General features: G+C 43.7%; 1 protein-coding gene across 2 annotated transcripts in view; it reads right to left on the bottom strand.

The window, feature by feature from the left end:
• Window positions 1-19,398, bottom strand: part of LOC105277066 (protein Tob1) — a 73,128-nt gene that overhangs the window by 44,850 nt on the left and 8,880 nt on the right. For both annotated transcript variants that reach the window (XM_011335207.2, XM_011335206.2), the window contains exon 2: window positions 12,796-12,858. The gene's annotated coding sequence lies outside the window, so the exon portion shown is untranslated. The remainder of the gene's footprint in view (window positions 1-12,795; window positions 12,859-19,398) is intronic.

The raw sequence follows: 19,398 nt of genomic DNA, 5'->3' as shown, positions 1-19,398 counted from the left end.
CGTTGCGCGTACGAGCGCTAGCTAGGCCGGCGGTTCACTCGATTTCATTCATTTGCCGGATAATCGTCGTGTTCCTGTTTGCAGCTCAGGGACGTGCCAACGAGAGCACTCGTTCGCGCTCAAGGTCCCGGGTTCCGGAGCTCGCCGGGTCGCGATCTGCCGCGAGCGCGAGCGCATCATCGTCATCGTTTATCGTCATCCTGCTGCTGCTGCTGCTGTCGCTGTGTACATCGTCGTTTTTCCGAATAAATCGTGTCGGTACACACAAAGTTGCTGAGTCGTTGCCGTTACGGGATGACAAGGTAGAATTCTCTCGCCGGTCGTGCGTCGTGATGACGTGCGCGAGCCGTCGAGCTACCTCGGCGGAACTTTTACGAGGCCACTAAGTTTGGATGTCTTTAGCGGTAGGATGTCGTTGCGTTCCAGAACCTCGTCCTCGAGTCGTTTATTCGAGGCGCTGGCATGAAACTCGGAAGTTTCAACTGTGTCATGAGAATTTGGATACTACAATCTCGATTGGGTAAACAGACCTGTCATGTGCGAGAAATGTATAAAGTAAATCTCGCGTTCTCCAACGAAGTGTGATTCTCGTTATACAGGGTGTCCCGAGTTTTAACTGACAAACTGCGGGAGCATATTCTACTAGTGGAAATAAGAAAAAATTCTTATATCGAGTTTGCTTAGAAATGCTTTATTACAGAGTTATAAACCAATATTGAAAAGAAATATGAGATAAGTAACAACGGATTTTTTCACAAAAATAAAAATTATCTACGCAATGATTTAGTGACGCATTTCAAAATGTTGTCCTTGCACATCGATACAAGCTAGACATCGACGCAGTACAGAATTTGTTACGGTACGACATTCCTGAAAATTTTGTTGCATCTCAGTAACTGAATTAGTAATTCGTTGCTTTAAATCTATCTGGTACTCTCCTGTTAGGAAATCTACGTTGATACTCTCGTACGGCAGCTCGTGCATTTCCGTCACAGAATCCGTACACGAAATGAATATCGGTGTATTCCTCATTTGAAAACACTTTTGGCATTCTGATAGTAATTGCTAGTTCACACGACGATTGAAATCTAACAGCTACTGTTGTGAAAGTAACGATCATACTGAATCGTTTCAACATAGTGAACATGAATACATGTGAATACACGTAACATAAACATCTTGGACCTTCCAAATTCTACACTATGTTCCGTTGTTACTTATCTGATATTTCTTTTCAATATTGGTTTATAACTTTGTAATAAAGCATTTCTAAGCAAACTCGATATAAGAATTTGTTCTTATTTCCACTAGTAGAATATGCTCCCGCAGTTTGTCGGTTAAAACCCGGGACACCCTGTATAATACTAAAAAGGAATATGGAACTTTCTTTGTCTCTTACGTATCATAATTTTCATGCGTGTTTTAATAATATAATCGCAAGTTGTGCACGTCATACATACATATTCTAAAGCATGTTTACATACATGCTTTACATACATGTTTCTATACATGTTTTTCTTTAAAAACAATGAAGTCTTAATGTTTCATTTCCATGTAAAATTCTTGCGTCATTCCGCAAGTTGAATTAATTATTATATACGCACGATGATCGTCATTCTCGTTCTCACACGTTCCAAAAACTTTACTTTTTCGTCACGATATATCCCTTACACGACGCGAAATTAATCAGCTGCATGCAGAGCAATGCGTATATGATGCACGTGCACGCACACGCGGGCCAGGCCAGCCAGCACGCGCACCACCGCGCCGGTGGCTCGGCCACGGTCATCTCGAGACCTTCTTGCACTGACACGCACAAGTCGCGATACTCGTATGGTTGTATGCTGATGCACATATACATGACGCTCGTGAGGCGGATTACGCAACGGTGCAATTGCGAGCGTTGCGCGCGCGAACCGAAACGCAACGGCGCGGCCGACGCGAGTTCCAATAACGGCTGCGCCGCTCTCGCCTTCTCCAGCCTTAATAGGTCTCCTCTCGACCATTCATAAACGCGGGAACGGACGGTGGAATCGCGATCCCGCGACGGCATGAATGAAATTTCGTAATTATCATCGGTATCTCGCTACCTGAGACACGTGGTTCGTGCATGGAGCGAAGGGACGCTGCTTTCGCGAGAGTGCTTCGACAAATTGGTCTCCCGATGGAGTTCCCGATATGCGATTACGCCGTATGCATTTTTCAAAAGCGATAACGGTTCCACGAACTTCGTTTGCGTAGTTTCCGTGAACACGTTGGAGATATCTGTCGCGTTTTGCACTTCCTCGTGAGATTCTGGAATAAACATAAACGCGTTGACGTCAAGCGCATATTGCCTTGGAGAAAGCGACCAGTGTTCGTCAATAACAATTTAGTCATTCGCATATGATGAATATCGAAGTGTACGGGATAAACTGTTCTTATCACGTGAAATCATTTACAAAATTAAGTGTTTTTCCTCGTGACAGCATTTCGAATGGTGCTCGTAAAAGGTAAAAGCGTCATAAACGTTCGGCGACGAGGAAATGTCATCGATAGGTTCTCCCCCGGGCGCAGGGATATAACAGCACGTGATCATGCAGTAAACTTGAAATGCGATTATCGATTATTGCCGCTTATCAGAAAGCAACCGGCTCGCTCTTGGCTCTCGCTGGCTCCTACGAAGGACGCTCGCGAAAACGACCATGTCGAACGTCGTCGCTTACGTAATTTCGAGCGCAGTCCATATTGCATCCGCGATTTAATAAAACCAATATCATTGCGCCGTCCGGCATTAATCAAATGGTCTTTTGACTCAGCGTCAATTAACGGCTAACGTGATTTATCGGGAATCAAGTGCTTCTGCATTAAACGCTTGCACCAATTTACGTTTCTCAAATAGTCGAGTTGGGAATTTTTATTTATACTCTTTATATTCCTTTAGGGATTACCTTGAATAAAATGAAAACCTGAGCTAATTATGAGAAAGTTATCATAGATGAATTAAAATCGACGAGAAATTCTTTTGTGATAATTAAATAAAGCTAATAATAAAATATTGCTCTTTTTCGTAATAATGTTACAGGTATTATGTCTGATGGAGGATTATTTAATTTTATTCCTTACTTTATTATTTGTTATTACGTTGGAGCTTTCGTTATTGCGCTTATAACGAGACGTAAATGGTGAAGTAAGAACAAAGTATCGTGCGTTAGCTAAAAAGGAAAGTTACTATTGGTATCTGCGGCGCGTTTCTGCGGTGCGTAACCGTGTGTCACTTGACTCGCGCTAATAATCGATCGGCTGCCGATCGACCTTCGAACATTGAAATATTGCGCACAACGTACCTGTGGCAGTCCAACGCGTCCAAGGTCTCATGATTAGTGGGTCACAGTGTATGATACGCCGTTTAGTCGGCAATGCAAAGGTGATTGCTTGTACGATACGATTAAGCGCGCCAGATTTAAAGCAACTAGCGTGAAATTGCTAAACTCGCACGCGTATTCGACAACGCATAAACAGCGAAATAAGAACAGAGTTTAATTAATCGTACAAGTAAAAATGTAAAAATAGAAACGAGATAACAGTGTTTGCCGATTCGTATACCGTCGATTATCTTATGATCGACGTAAGGCGATTGGCTCGTTTTCTAAATAACTTTTGATATTTACAACGATAAGAAGAACGTTAACTGTGAATACGGCAACTGTGATAAAACTCGCGATCCGAAATTGTTCGCGGTTCTGAAAGTTGATATTTCTTCCCATAAAAAATGGAGTGAATAATAAGATAATGAATTCAATATTTGCGGTAGTTAATAATAGGTAGAATTCGCACTGTAATAGGTACAATCCGAAGCTCGTAAATAAGATAACACGATGGCAAAGTATGCAGAAAGAGATTTTTCGTTTGCGCGATCAAGAGAAAATAATCGGGTATGACTTCCAGCCTCACTTCTGGCCGATAACAGGCTCGACCCAGAATTGGCTAACGAATTCTTATTGAGAGGCAGTCCGGCGCCCTCTCGGCGCTGTTATCGACGCGATAAAACTCGATTTATTTCGCGCAGGAACGAGATTAAACTTCCCGTGGCTTGTCGTACCTCTCTCGGTGCCCGCATGACGACTGCGTTCTAACGACCGAAGTAATATCGCAACGTGTCGGTGCGGTCGCAACAACTCATTGGCCACTCAAGCCTCCGGTTTTTCGAGGTATCGCATTTCTGGGTACCTGTGTAGGCCTCATTATTATACTTCACATTTCTCGTATTACTCGTTGTAAATATTAGCGCATTTATTGGGTGAGTAGTGTCCTCTGATTGATGAATCCGATCATAAATCAACGTTGGCGCAACGTTGACGTTATTAATACTGACGTAATAATCATTGAAATTATAAGACAATTTAAATAAATCATAAATCCGTGATTTTTATGAGTAATGTCGTTTAATCGTTAAAGCGTTTAAAAACGATGACGGGTCGAATATTCACGTTCGCGCGCGAATGGCCTTGAGACGGTGCACGCTTGCAATCGTCCTGACGATTATTTAACGGCAACGACATAAGCGTCGTCGACGTAACGACAGCATAATTTACGACGTTATGCTATAGCGCAGCAACGCTGTCCCCTTCCCGCAATATCGTTGTCGCGGACCTTGAATTTTTCCTTCCGGTCGTGTTGTAAATTTTGACAGTAGGAAATAAGTCTGTGATGCGTGTTGCGGCTATTGTCCAGCGCCCACGAAAGGAAATTATGTCATTAACCATGTATTTCAACAATAAGTGTGCCGCGAGTACATTATTGTCAAAGTCAATTACCGGTAATTTCTTATTAAACACATTTTTGCCTCTGTGGAGATACGCACCAAGAGTATGTATTAAATTTGGCACGCGAATTTTTTACTCGTCTATTTCACACACTGACAATTCACGTATTTGAGACCATCTTTCTTTGCTCGCGAGATTACAATTTATTTATTCACCCGGAAAAGTTAAGAAAACATTTTCCGCGAGAATTCTGCAGAACGCAAATGCGAAGCTTTTCACTGCATATTTTGTTTTTACACAGTAATTGAAATAACGAAAAATGTTTTTCTCGGAAAACTTAAGTAACGAACAGACACGCACGAAATTAAAAGTCTCCAAGAATTGCGCAAAGCGTACGAATATGATCTTTCGTTCTTTTCCTCAAATGTTTCAACGAAATTTGGCATCGTGTTGAAATCAATGAAGAATGCTCGCATCCATATTCATGACGTAACGTAACACGAGACACTGCACGTCATCTAATCCACGGGGATGTGTCACCTGCGTCGCGAACGTTCTCCAATAGGCGAGACTTTTCGATCCAGTGGAATAGTACCGGCAGCAGTCAGCCAGCCACGCGATATGCAATAAACTGTAGCGTGATAGAGACGATGACGACTGGGATGGTGGTGGAATAGTACCGCGTAACAGTTAACCCGTCGCAGTCGGACGCGGTATCTTAATTCGGCGTAACGACGTCTCTCATTACAAATTTTCCTGCGCCGTTCCCGCGCGATTGACCTTTGCAATTATTCGCCGCTGATTGTTACGCAATTTCCGCGAGACGCTTGTAAACGGTTCTTGTTATAGTAAAAGTCTACTTTTTAGCAAAAAGACTCTTGAATTGGAATCAATCCTTTACAGCGCGTGCCATTCGCTGAAAACTTATGCAATCACAATACGGTAATCAATTATCTCATCTTTGTCTCTCTTTTTCTCTTCCTCGTTAGAAACATAAAAGCTATAAGAGAATTTTTCCGAGTCTAGCTTACTATAGGATCAATCACTTACTATAGACTCACGTAACGTTATTCTTTGTGCTCGCGATCACGATGAGGGCCGAAATATACAGGGTGTCTCGGGTTTTAACCGACAAACTGCGGGAGCATATTCTACTAGTGGAAATAAGAAAAAATTCTTATATCGAGTTTGCTTAGAAATGCTTTATTACAAAGTTATAAACCAATATTGAAAAGAAATATGAGATAAGTGACAACGGATTTTTTCACAAAAATAAAAATTATCTACGCAATGATTTAGTGACGCATTTCAAAATGTTGTCCTTGCACATCGATACAAGCTAGACATCGACGTAGTGCAGAATTTGTTACGGTACGACATTCCTGAAAATTTTGTTGCATCTCAGTAACTGAATTAGTAATTCGTTGCTTTAAATCTATCTGGTACTCTCCTGTTAGGAAATCTACGTTGATACTCTCGTACGGCAGCTCGTGCATTTCCGTCACAGAATCCGTACACGAAATGAATATCGGTGTATTCCTCATTTGAAAACACTTTTGGCATTCTGATAGTAATTGCTAGTTCACACGACGATTGAAATCTAACAGCTACTGTTGTGAAAGTAACGATCATACTGAATCGTTTCAACATAGTGAACATGAAGACATGTGAATACACGTAACATAAACATCTTCGACCTTCCAAATTCTACACTATGTTCCGTTGTTACTTATCTCATATTTCTTTTCAATATTGGTTTATAACTTTTTTAATAAAGCATTTCTAAGCAAACTCGATACAAGAATTTTTTCTTATTTCCACTAGTAGAATATGCTCCCGCAGTTTGTCGGTTAAAACCCGGGACACCCTGTATATATTCATATGCCCAATTTTCTTTTCAGCATAATCGGGAGATATTTCTTAATAATTCTTCGCTATATTTAATCGAGTTATTTTGTTGTCAAGGTTGGCCATAATTAGAGATAAAAATATTATGACATATGACGTGGCGCTACTGTTGTGCCAGAGAACAGCCAATTTCTTGGCCGCAAGCACAAAGTGCTTAGCGTGACTTTGAGGAATCTACAAATATCACTCGCATATATCAATCTTTATTTGTGTGAAGCATGTGATGAATAAATTTATGAGTTTATGTCGATAAGTCAAATCCAGTTAATCAATTTCTCTAATTAATAGATACTCTAATTAAAAGATTCTCTAATTAATAGATTAATAGAAAATTTTAATTGCTTTAATCGCTAATATTAATTTCATATATTGATTGATTCGAGAAGAATCAAATTTAACAAAATTTGTCATCATGATACGTAATCATTTTTCATCGATCTAGTAATCGTTGAATATCGGCTACTGACAATGAGGCATGTTTCTAAAAATATGAATATCTACTTGCACAGTAAGTCAAACAGATCGTTAATTTGCGACTGGTCAATCGAACATATTGTTGAAGTAGAAGAAGAAAAAGACGAAGGAGAGGAAGAAGAAGCAGAAGGCGGTCGTTGAAGACGTGCCACTGCCAAAAGCAGCGGTGTGGCAATCGCTGCGTTCTTTTACGCTCTGCCAGCTCAGCTCCTCCGCTGCCGTTTTAATTTAAGACCACCCCTTCAAATGTCACGAATACGCATTCCGTTGCGCGCTGCCTCACCGCGAGATTGAAAACACTGTTTCCACGCGAGCACCCGCGTCGATATTCGTCCCGTGACCGACGAGAGGTTCTGCCCACGCCACAAAAGCCAGATTTCGCTAATTCGCTTCGAACAAACGATCCTGCCGCGGTAAAAACACATGTTTCATCTGAGACGTGCCGTAAAATCCTCGATGACACGCTTGCGTAGAAACGAGCAGTTCTTCCGACCTATTCACCGCACGATCCCGAGATCTAGTGCATGGTCGACTCGCGCCAAGTATGAAGCACGTAATTAACAATTTCGACATCGAGACGGAGATAAAGTTGATACAATTTTTCGAAACGTCCATTGACGCATCTAATCTGTGAAAATTCCATTTTTTCGTTTCCATGGCGCAGTTTTGCCACGGTGAAGTGAACGAGGATGAACGAGGATGAACGAACGTAATGAAGAAGCTACATTTGTCGCGCCCGGATTAGATGGCCGCCGTAACGCTGTCGGGTGCCGCCCGAAGAGGGGTGCTTGAAGGAACGATACTACTGTCATCACAGTTACTATCACCGCTATTCCTGGCATTTTAGTAGGCTTAAGGAGACCCCGAGAAATCTTCGACCTTCAGCGAGAACGCGCCCGGTGAAATTCGTGCCAATCCCTTTTAATCGTGTTTACGAGCGCGCCTGTTCTCATGACTCGCCCCGCGCGCTCCTTCGCGTGCCATCGCGCGAAATAGAGCTGCAATTCCCGGTTTACGAGCGACGAGAACTCTCTTCGAGGACCGAATTTATACCGAATCTCACGCTGAACCTCGTTGCTCGTCATGTAAAATATAGCTGCGCGCCGAGCGGATCCGCGAGTTTGCATTTTTCTTCGGCGCGCGTCTCGCGACCGTCTTTACTTTGGTGAAAGTCGATGGGTCCAGCAACGTGCCGAGAAAATTTGCATGCGGGAAAGCTTCTTTGTAATCGCAGCAGCAATTTTATGCAATGGAGACAGCGATGAGTTTAGACAGAGAAAAAGAAAAAGAGAGAAAAAAGGAGAGAAATAATAGAATAAAAATTCTGATAAGTTACTATAAATTTTCTTCGTAAAAAGATAGCAATTCCAAAAGCACGTGATAGGCCGTACGTATTATTTATGATCACAGAAATAAGACGCGTATCTCGTGCATTTCTATTTTTCCCTCCACCCTTGACCGGTAGATAAGGCTTTCTCGCTCGTCCCGCTGATTAGAATCCATAACGTCGACGACGATAACGCTATTCGTGATTGCGTGTCGCTATCTTTTGAATTTCGATTAAAGCCGAAACCGCTCGATAAAGAAATCTCGATTAATAATCCACCGGTCGCTCCGACCATGACGTCTTCCGTTTCCGCGCGTTCTCCCGAAGCCGTAATAATGACGAAACTGCGCCGACTGCACCGTCGAGTGCCACGTCGACCCACATTTATAAATAGAGAGGTCTCATCTCTCCCCGACGAGGCGAAGGTGCATACTGTGTGTCATCCCAGGAATATCACGGCCGACCGAGTGACCGGCTGTGCCATGACGTGAATGAGACCCCGAGTATTTCGCGTGTATGCGTGTATACGTGCGTGCATGCCCGGCACACGGCGTGAAATTTAGTCCAACGCAAAGGGACGAAAATATTCCATCCGCCTATAATCGTCATATTAATATAGCGTTCATACATTATTATGGTCGTTATTAATTGAATTCAAATTAATAATTAATCATTATGTGTCAATATTTACGAGTAGAGAGAGAGAGAGAGAGATTACGCGTTTGTGTTTTGCCAGAAATTGAATATTGCATTTCATATGCGCGCGTCCCTGCGCTCTCGATTTTGTTCACTACTGCAAAACCAATCGCGTGAACGGTCGCCCGCGATTCGCCGTACAAATTTGGACACGGGTGCGAAATTCGCGGGTGTGGGTCCGTGTGTGAAATCGAACGTCAGGCATGTATGTATACATATAGCGCGAAAGCGACGTCGTGATATTCGCATGGAATGCATTACGTTTTTGTTGTCTTTGGCTACGCCATGCTACTGATTGCGTAACTCGTCGCGAGAAAAGAGATCGAGCCTCGCGAGTTCTCGCAAAATCAGACGCACAAACAGTAAATTATCGCTATTAATCATCGCTTTAGCCCATCGTAGTTTGTCGTGCGCAAAAAAATCTATCTAAATTTCTATGAAAATTTTACGTAATCGACACCCGCTCGCTTTCACTCTCTTCATCAGATAGCGAGACACAGAACTCTTCCTGATTTATTTCTCGTTGCACTTCGCACGATATGTAACTGCTCGTACATCTCGCGTAGGATCTCGCGTGTGTCACGACAACGCGTATACCACCGAACGTCTGAGAATCTTCCAATTTCCCTTCGTCTTGCATTATAATAAAGGCAAACGCGTGCCAGCTCTCGCCACACTTTGTAGCAGCGGCGTTGGCGCGAGAAACGCCACGAGAGCAATTTATCGTCGCATCGCGAGGGCATTAAGGATCCGCTGTTGGCGGTACGGTCGAAATTTAAATCAACATGATGTGTGTCGTAACGGCCGAGACCGCGAACATTCATAGGGGATCGGGAAGAACGACCTCGCCGTATTATTAGCGGCATTATTATATGCCGTATCCGTTGTACGCGCTTATTTCTCGCGGCTCGGCGTCGCGTTCCCTTCCGATCGCGTGCACTCGATACGTTCCAAGTAATTGCTAATGGCTCGGACATTGAGCCTCGTACGCGTGTTTTACGGGCGTACGAGCGTGCGATAGATTTAGAGAACCTGATTACTTGTCACAACAATAAGTAAAAAAAGATACCCTCTGGATGCATATTTAGAATTAGGATCCACAAGTGGATTCTCCTCGGGGTGGTCTGCCATCGCGATATTATAGTGGAACGTCTTCGCCCGCTTTTCTTTATGTTACACGCTTTGGACAGACCATCGGCTGTCTGTGCCATTTCCCATTAACTTGCGCATGGTAGACTTAACGTGGAAGTGAAAAATACCATCTGGAAGTCAGCCAGTGAAACTATTTCCAGCGCAAGTGGCATAAATAGCATTGTTGTGGCGAACGAGTGCTCGTCGTGGTCCTCGCGCGAAGCGAGAAATTACTATCTGCAGGATTACCAGAGTGATAATGCTGAAAAAATAACGCGGTATACAGTATCTCCAGATCTAATGTCGCTCGTGTAATGTAACGTTCACTGTAAATTGAAGTAAACATTCGGACTAATGTGCCGTCGAAATTGACAGAGAGAGATTTGCTTAACGCGTGCTCGTCCCCTCAGTAAAATGAAAATTTATTCGCAGATTGTACTATGTATTAGGGGTGTGATTTAGTTTTGAGGGTTTTTTTGCTCAAAAACGCATGTATTTAAATATGATAATGAATGAATACCTTAATCAAAATATTTTCCTTCGTTTTCTAGAACTTTTTCCCATCTTTCTGGCAAGAGATCGATTCCACCACGATAAAATCACTCTTCTTTTCAGTTGATCCATTCGTCGACGAATTTTCGCACTTCTTCGGAAGTATGAAAGTGTGTATCCTCTAAAGCGTGTTGCATCGACCGGAACAAATAATAATCGCATGGAGCAATGTCCGGAGAATACGCGGGGTGCGGTAAGACTTCCCATTCGAGCTCTAATAGTGTTTGTTTCACTGATAACGCAACGTCAGGTCGAGCGTTGTCACGAAGAAGAATCACTTTCCGTTGTTTACTCGCAATTGGTGATCGTTTTTGGTCCAATGCTTGCTTCAACTTGTACAATTGGTGTCGATAACGATCAGCCGTGACAGTCTCGTGCGGATTTAACAGCTCATAGTACACTATCCCACCAAATACAGAGCATTACTTTTGAACCGTCAATATTGCGTCTCGGAGTGGATGTTGATGGTTCGCCTGGATCCACCCATGATTTTCTGCGTTTCGGATTATCAAAATAGATCCACTTTTCATCCCCAGTAACAATCCGAGACAAAAGACTCTTCTTTTTTTGCCTGGCGATCAACGAAATGCAAATGTTCAAATGGCACTTTCCGATAATTCATGTCGAACCCATTTCCCTTCTTTCTGAATTTTTCCCATTTCATGTAAATGTTTGGTAACTGTTGTACGATCAACATTTAATGCTCTGGCAAGTTCTGAAGTGGATTGTGTTGGATTTTCGTGCAATAATGCTTGCAAATCTGCATTTTCAAGCTTTCTTGGTTGTCCCGAGCGTTCTTTGTCCTTCACATCAGTATCACCACTTTTAAAGCGTCTAAACCAGTATTCACACGTCTTAATTGATGGGGCAGAATCACCACAAGTTTCCACAAGAATTCTATAACCCTCAGCCGCAGTTTTCGTTTGATTAAAAAACAAAAGCAACGCATGTCGAAAATGCTGTTTCGGAAGTTGCATTTTTACGATGATATAAACACGACTGTTATTGCATCTATTGCTATAATGCTACTAAATGTCATGGATAATGTCAACACTGTAAGAAAGAACAGTTATCGGAAACAGCTATTGGAACAAACTGACACTACAGCCATCTGTTGCAAAACCCTCAAAACTAAATCACACTCCTAATATATACATTTATAATCCGTGAGCGGGATTTCGACGCGTACGATGCACCCGCATCTCACCAGTATCTACGCAGTCCGTTCATATTTAACGCGACGCTTCCTACAAAGCATGTACGCACGTATCGTCGCGGACACGCGGTTGTCCATGCGATTTAAACATTGTACTTTTGCCGCTGATAAGCGCATACGATCGGGCTCGTAAATCCCGCTTATCAGCCAAATGTCAAGTTGGTCAACTGGATTTGCGGTAGACCGTGATCAATGAGAACATCCCGCGAATTAAACGTTTTATCAGGAATCGATAGCCCGATATCAAAGCCGCGCCGCTCTGCGTTTTAGTCCGCAGTTACGTTTTATTTTCTTCATTACCGCTGCGATTTTCGTCTTATTAAATGAACGGTGCGCGAATGCGAATTAGTACCGCGAGCGAGAAAAGTCAGCCTCTACTGCCGTTTCTACGCCGATACTGAGAAGTGCCGTTTATCACGCTAATCGCGAATTCAAATCGGTGATACCGGCTGAGAGGTTCCGAGAAAAGATGCGCACGATAACGCTAATATGTATTGTGATCTGCCGGGATTTACATAACGCCGTGTAAATCCGCGCTGACGCGATGGGCGAACGCTAACAAGCGAAGTATCCGTATCAAGGGTTAATTGCGAGTTTTTTCGCAAAATTGCCGTATTCCATCATCTTGTAGGAAACGCGTGAGCGTGTCATCCAATCGAGCGAGCGAGAGCTTCGCGCTTTGTACACGCATCGCGTTCGTGCACATGTACGTGGCTATTCCATTATCTATGGCAGAGAGAAGTTACCTTATTGTTCGCTACTGGAGATCTGCTTCTGTTCTATTCTTGAGTTTCGCGTACGTCCTTCAACTGCAAGCACACAAAGAAACGCTCGTTACACATTGATGGTGTTAACGTGTTAAATTATATGCTGCATATCTGCTACCAGCGGCACTTGATTCGTTAATCGATTGGCGAATCAATTTTTCATCGCGACGAAAGTAAACCGCGATAATATCTCCTAGTTAAAAAACAATAATTTAAAAATTGTTTTGGCTCAATTGACGCAGAACGCGCTAAATCCAGATCTTCGTATTCATTTATTGCTGACGAGAAAAGTAGCGAGACCTATTTTGTGGCAGTCGGCCAATTTTAGACCTGCTCGTCGCGAATAAATTATAAATCTTCGCGAATGCGATGAAGCTTTTGCCAAAACTGAGAAACGGTATTTGTTGCGCGCTGCATCGAAAGAGATGGCAGACGCAACGTAGCCAACGTGAATCATCCTGTTCACAAATCGTAAATTATTTACAAACGATTCTGTTAAGTGGGTAAAGTTGTTTCAGGAGAGTCATTTGAGGAAAAAAATGGGAAAATATTCTAGTAAGGAAAATGTGTCGTTTAATGCAATTGGCGGACGTTGTTGGATGCATACGAATCGTGCGAAACAAAGCCTCATAATTACAGCAACCGTGAACTGTAAGCGATGGTCGAGTGTCGTTTAGCAAAGTTCACAGGTCAAAGTTCGCGCGGCCATGCGTGCACAGTCGCGTGTAGTCGAAGTTGTTTATGCGATGCGATTTGCGCGATGTGTTTTATGTAAACGTTTGCGAAACAATCGACTTGTTCTGAAAAAAGACATCCTCGCGAAGAATATCAATATTTTTCTGGATTTTACTATTTAATCTGTTTTTCAACTTTTTCTTCCATCAAGTACGTCTTGCATATATGAATCGTCTCCAATTTAACGCTTTACTTGCGTGCATTTTAATCCTTTCGATTTTGCGACTTCCCTTTCGACAATAATGATTCAGCGATGTGAGTGTCAATATAAACAATAGACTTGTCGCTTATCACTTGTTTGCGTGCATTATCGAGCATTTAAGAAGACCAGGTGATGTGGTAGTGCCGTCGACGCGTTAAAAACAATGGCGACGCTTAATGCGCTCTCGTGACGTGCGCCCGAAGGAATGCCGTAATCTTTGCCACGAGTCGTCGAGGAAAATTTCGCGAAACAAGACGTCGTGAGCGTGAGTCACATCGCTGACGGCTGACCTGATCCAATTTCTAAATAATCCCCGAAAGAAGGAAAAAAAGAACTCGCCGCCTGATGTCTGCGCAGATGAGATCTGCACCGATTAGACGAAAAAAACCTACTCGAGACAGAAATACGTATTTTCGTTCAAAGAAAAATTCCAGAAGGACGCAGAAGACGCTCTTTTCGCGAGAGCATACTGAGAAATCGCCAAAGTCTACGAGAGAAATTTTCCTGCAACTATTTTTCCGCTTTTTCGGTAAAACGCTAAAATGTTGGGGATATTTTCAAAGAATCGGTACTTGAAAATTAAAGTGAGTCTGACGTCCTGGTCGCACTCAGGAAAGAGCTGATATACAGGGTGTTTCCTAAGTAAGTAGACAAACTTAAGGAGGATATTCCTTGGCTTATTTTAAGAAGAAAAGGTCATATAAACATATGTCCTAAACTGCTTTGTTTTCCAAAAAAAGTACATCACTGTTTTCGTTCACTTTTCGGATAGCGTGCTTTTGCAGTACGAGTCAACAGCGGTGGGGATGGAGTGGGGATGGTCTCGCGGCGCCGCAAGTGAACACTCGTTTCAGACTGCGCCGCGCGGCCTGCAAGATCCCAGACTTAAATCCAGTGGATTTTTTTCTATGGGGACAGCTTAAATCTTTAGTTTACGCTACACCTATTCAAAATGAAGAAGATCTCAGAAATCGCATAATAGATGGATGTGAAAGAATACGTAACACTCCAGGTATTTTTGAGCGTGTACGTCAATCAATGGAAAGGAGAGTCGAGGCGTGTATCATGGCTGCAGGTGGACATTGTCAGCAGTTACTGTGATGTTATTATTTTTCTTTTTAGTTACTATTTTCTTTTTCGTTATAATTTTTCTTTTTGGTTACTATTGTTTTTCATTTGTTTCATTTGCAATAACACAAACTGTTCTATAATAAACGAAAATTGAACGAAAACAGTAATGTACTTTTTTTTGGAAAACAAAGCAGTGTAGGACATATGTTTATATGACCTTTTCTTCTTAAAATAAGCCAAGGAATATCCTCCTTAAGTTTGTCTACTTACTTAGGAAACACCCTGTATATGCATCAAGCCCGAGATCGAAATCGTCCGGCTCAAAATAAACAGGAAGTCAGGCACTGACGCAACCGCGCCAATCATTTTCATCAGGTGAAATTCCGGGTTTTATGCACACCGGTAACGATCGCTTTCATAATAGCGAGCGTGTTACAACCGTCTAGCGAGCTAATGCATTTCTTGCGATTGGAGGGATTTCAGGTCCATGAGTGGCACGGCACGGGGAAAGTGATCGACGGTCCGTCCGTCAATAAAGTCGAATGTCCTTTTTTTGCTGTCGCTGTCGCTGTCACTGCCGCGGTATAACCCAATCGCGTCTGCCGACAATCGCCGCATGATTGGACAATGGACTTTGATCGGACCTGAGCTCGAGGTATAATTTCATTTGTGCCACGAAATCGCGTTTGCCGGCGAGGAAAGATTTATCAGTTCCGCTTGTCGTTTTTATCCGTTCGTTTTTCGTAAACGACCCACGTAAACGAGGTGATCCGATAAACTTTCGTTTACCGTGGAATCACCGTTATTACGCGCAACAATCGTCCGATGTAACAATAACCTGAGACGATTATAAAATGCAGTTGTAAAACGTAAATAACGTTACCTCCGAAACACGCAATTGTAGCCCGATAATTGTCCCGAATAATTGCAAGAAAGTTTCTCTCGTAACGGGCGTGAAATATAGGGAAGTCACGACTTTTCATTCTTGCGTGGCAAACGTTACGCGACGGATATTTGCATAATTGCCCGCGTTCGGAGTGATCGCTCGGCAGGCGGAAGTGCCGAGATCCATCTCGCGTAATCAGGCAACTTTCTCGCACTCGAGTCCTCCAGGGTCAGCGGTACGTCGGACGCAAAGGAGGCCACCGAGGCTGGATCCTTCCCGGCTCGGCAATAAGCGAAAGTACGAGAGGCTTTTGACGGCACGACCCTTTAAGGAGCACAAAGGTACTTCCGACGAAGGCAGCGGAGGAAGGAGGGTGAAATATATTGATCGTACCGAAAACACTCGCCCCAGAAATGGGGGTCCTCCTCCATATCTCTCGCCGGCGACAAGGAAAAACACATCCGGGTCTCTGGGTCGCATATATCTCATGGGTAGATTTATTCGGACGTCAGGTATCGACGTCCACGAATCGAGTCGTTCCCCAGGACTTCCCGAGAGATTTAAATCCGCGACGACAGCTAGTCGAAGTCGCTCCATCTCTTTCTCTCTGTCTCGTGAGCGAGGGCAATTTAACAACGGAGGAATTTGCCCAAGAAAATTGCGACACACAAATTGCACGTAATGGTTATTGCAGGGTGGCGGAAAAAATGGGAAACGGAGCACCGTTGACGTTAGAAAACGCGTCCCTTCCCCTCCACCAATGACCCTTTCGAATAGCGAGTAGCGTGGCCTAAAATAAAACATGAGCCTGTCGTTAGTACGACTGGTTATATCGCCGGCAACGAGACGTATGCACACAACGCGTTCTGTGCTCGGTAATTACCCCGGCACGAGCACATAATTTTTCCCCTAAATATGCACACGCGAGCTCGTAGCGCAATAAGCAGGTACACCCCGAGTACCCTAAATACACCACAAGCATCGCGCAGTGTTAAAGGGGAGAATTACGAAGAATCATTAAGGGTCCTCATGGCACATTTAGCCGTAGACGAGCAAGTCGTGCCGGGGTGGTGAATTCTCAAGGACGCGGTAGTGACGTAGGTGACAAGAGGGTGGTGGTCTATTTTAACGGGCGGTCGCGAGTGATCGATCGCGAACGTCGTACCAACCCTGCAGAAGCACGAGACGGAATATTTCGTAACACCGCTGCTCTCTGTGTTTATTGCGCGACCTCCTCCGTTCCCCTCCTCACACCCTTATTCGTAATTTCGGGTCGTGGCACGCGAGGTTATTGAACCATGTTCGGGAGTAAGTTTCACTGCTGTCGAGTTTAAGTTCTCCATCAAGCCGAACACGCCCGCATATCCGAAATTGATCGAACCCGAAATTAAACTGGCATGGTGGCGGCCGACATTCAACACACGCACAATTCGACGCCACGTGGAAGTCGTCGGTTGCTTCGTTATGCAAATCGATTGAATTCCATTATGTCAATATTTAATATTGAAACAAGCAATACGTTTGTTGCGATACGTACAAATTAACATGTTCCGCGATAAATAACGCGCACGATCGCACAATTAAACCACCCTTCATTTACTTTCTTGGACTTAAATTCGATAATATGGATCCAGTGCTTCGGACATTTTATACATATTTAATGCATAGACTAACACTGTAAATATATTTTTGCATCATGTAATCAAAGTTTTGCAACACTTTGCGCGAGTGCATTAGATAATTGGCTCCTTTCACCCGAAAGAAAAATCTCACTTGAAAATCGCTCGAAAAATGACCAAATCATCCCTCGTTGCTTTGCCAGGGGAATCTAGGACAATCCGATAGGTCGTTATGGACACAGCACCGACGACTGCTTCTTTGGAAGCATTTCGGGGTGAGCTGTTTCTCCCTTTGGTAATTTTCTTCTCTATCTGTGCCGGTAACGTACGTTCGTAGGAAGCCAGGTCGCCGGGAGCTTTTGTAACGTGGGCGGAAAAGCTCAGATCAATATCAAGCGCGAATTGGAACGTTACGTTGCGAAGATCGACCCGTGACCCAGTATGGACCCGCCCGTAGGTAGGGCGGCGACAGTGGCGCCATGCGAAAGAGATTATTTCACATATACGGGTAGGAGCACGCACGCAGAAGTCGGTCAAACGCGATGCATTTTCCAGCGGATTTTTCTAGAGGCCTTTTACGATTACAGCGAACGTACCATTACGCGCAATTATGTCACATGCCAGACGAATAAATTAACGCTTCCTCGGTAGTACTGCGCAGCAAGAATGCTCTTGTCGGCTTTTTAACGCGCGAGCAGACGTCGCCAATGCGGGTCTCGTCAACGATTCACGAATTTTAGAGACCGAGCAGCGCAAATATTGTCTCGCTGCGAGCAAAAGCGTTTATTTTATATTAAAAACAGAAACGATCATCGGGAGATCGTTTCAGGCCGATTCTCGAAAATTCAGAGTGTTAAGTTAAGCACGGATTGTTTTAAATTCTTATTAATTGTTCAATCGGGATTGTGCTCTTCTTCTTTCCGCAAGTGTCGATTAATAATTTATAAAAAATGACGTGATGATGCAATGATCGCACGTGCCACATTTCGGCTTCTTTCCGCACGAATGGTGGGTTAAATGCACGTCACGAAAGAGACACGCATAGCTTGTTTGTCTACGTAGAAAAGTTCGGGAACTACGTCACACAGTGCCACGTAGCAGGGAAGCCACGCGGATTACCGTTTGCCGAGCTAAAATTAATTCCCTGTTAGATCAGAGAGACAGTCGCTAGGTTTCTCCCATCGCCAATTCTCTCCTCGATGTTAGCGATGTAATCGCGCATATTCGAATACACAACTACGCTGATAATTATAGCATCCTAAACATATGTTACATATGAGACGATCTAATCATGCATGAATAAAAACACATTTTCTTACGAAAAATTAAACATCACGCGCGCGGCGCTTAACGATATCGCGAAGTCGAGAGTTCGCAAAATGACAAGAACAAAATACATTGCCGTTACAGACAGCCTTTACGGTCGTGCACTTATTACGCAATGCGCCGAGGAGAAAGACGCGATATCCGCGGATCTGCAAACGCGAGCCTTGAGTGAATCGAGTTTGGCAATGCAGAGTTGATGCATCTCGAAATAGCGAGAACGTGCCTCGTCGCGGCGCGGCATCACGTCGGCCTTGCGAAAGGTTGCTATTGGCCGTGTCGTGTACGTCGATTTCGAACCAGTTTCTCGTAACGTCCACGATAATTCAATTTGCCTATTCACGCGCGCTCGATACGTTATACAACGTCACGCACACGCACATCATTCTTGCCGGCGTACGCGCGGATAATGCGCGCGAGGATGCATGCGACTTAGCGTATCATACGCGATGAGTGGAAAAAAGGGATAATGATGACTTTGATTGAGATGCGTATAATTTGGCTGGCGAATGTTCACGAATACGCTGAAATAGTCGAATGGGGAGAGGCTGGCGCTCTCTCATCCCAATAAATACATCAGACCGGCTGACTTGCGTACGGATAAATTTTTGCTCGTAAAAGAGAAGAGGGATCCTATACACTTTCCGAACAATATATCTTGCTTCGTGAATAAAACTCCATCACGATAGTCTGGCATGATGTAACGCGACTACGTCTTTGGAGCCACTCGCAAGGTGCGCAAAACA

This window comes from Ooceraea biroi, chromosome 3 (assembly GCF_003672135.1).
Source record: "Ooceraea biroi isolate clonal line C1 chromosome 3, Obir_v5.4, whole genome shotgun sequence".
Lineage (NCBI taxonomy): Eukaryota > Metazoa > Arthropoda > Insecta > Hymenoptera > Formicidae > Ooceraea > Ooceraea biroi.
The sequence above is the reverse complement of the archived record's forward strand: the minus strand, read 5'-3'. Positions and strand labels throughout refer to the sequence as shown.